The following is a 586-nucleotide window of genomic DNA, read 5'->3' as shown; positions in this document are numbered from 1 at the left end:
AGGTGATGGATTCATAGGACATTCATAACTTTAAGGCATAGACACTAAGACACTAATGATCACAAGACACAAACATGGATAAACATAAGCACTAAAATTCGAAAAATAGGAAAATAAAGAACAAGGAAATTAAAGAACGGGTCCACCTTGGTGATGGCGACTTGTTCTTCCTCTTGAAGATCCCATGGAGTGCTTGAGCTCCTCAATGTCTCTTCCTTACCTTTGTTGCTCCTCTCTCATGATTCTTTGATCTTCTCTAATTTCATGGAGGTGTATGGAATGTTCTAGGTGCTCCACCCTTAGTTGTCCCATGTTGGAACTCAATTCTCCTAGGGAGGTGTTGATTTGCTCCCAATAGTTTTGTGGAAGAAAGTGCATCCCTTGAGATGAATCTCTCCATCTCCCATGGCTCGGAGGTGGAAGCTTTTGCCTTCCCCTTCCTCCTTCTAGAGGTTTCTCCGGCCTTAGGTACCATAAATGGTTATGGAGAAACAAAAAGCAGTGCTTTTACCACACCAAACTTAGAAGGTTTGCTCGTCCTCGAGCAAAAGAAGAAAGAAGAGAGAGAGTGGTGGGGTAGATGGGG

The sequence above is a fragment of the Arachis duranensis genome, chromosome 6 (genome assembly GCF_000817695.3).
Source record: "Arachis duranensis cultivar V14167 chromosome 6, aradu.V14167.gnm2.J7QH, whole genome shotgun sequence".
Classification (NCBI taxonomy): domain Eukaryota; kingdom Viridiplantae; phylum Streptophyta; class Magnoliopsida; order Fabales; family Fabaceae; genus Arachis; species Arachis duranensis.
This window is presented reverse-complemented; position numbering follows the sequence as displayed.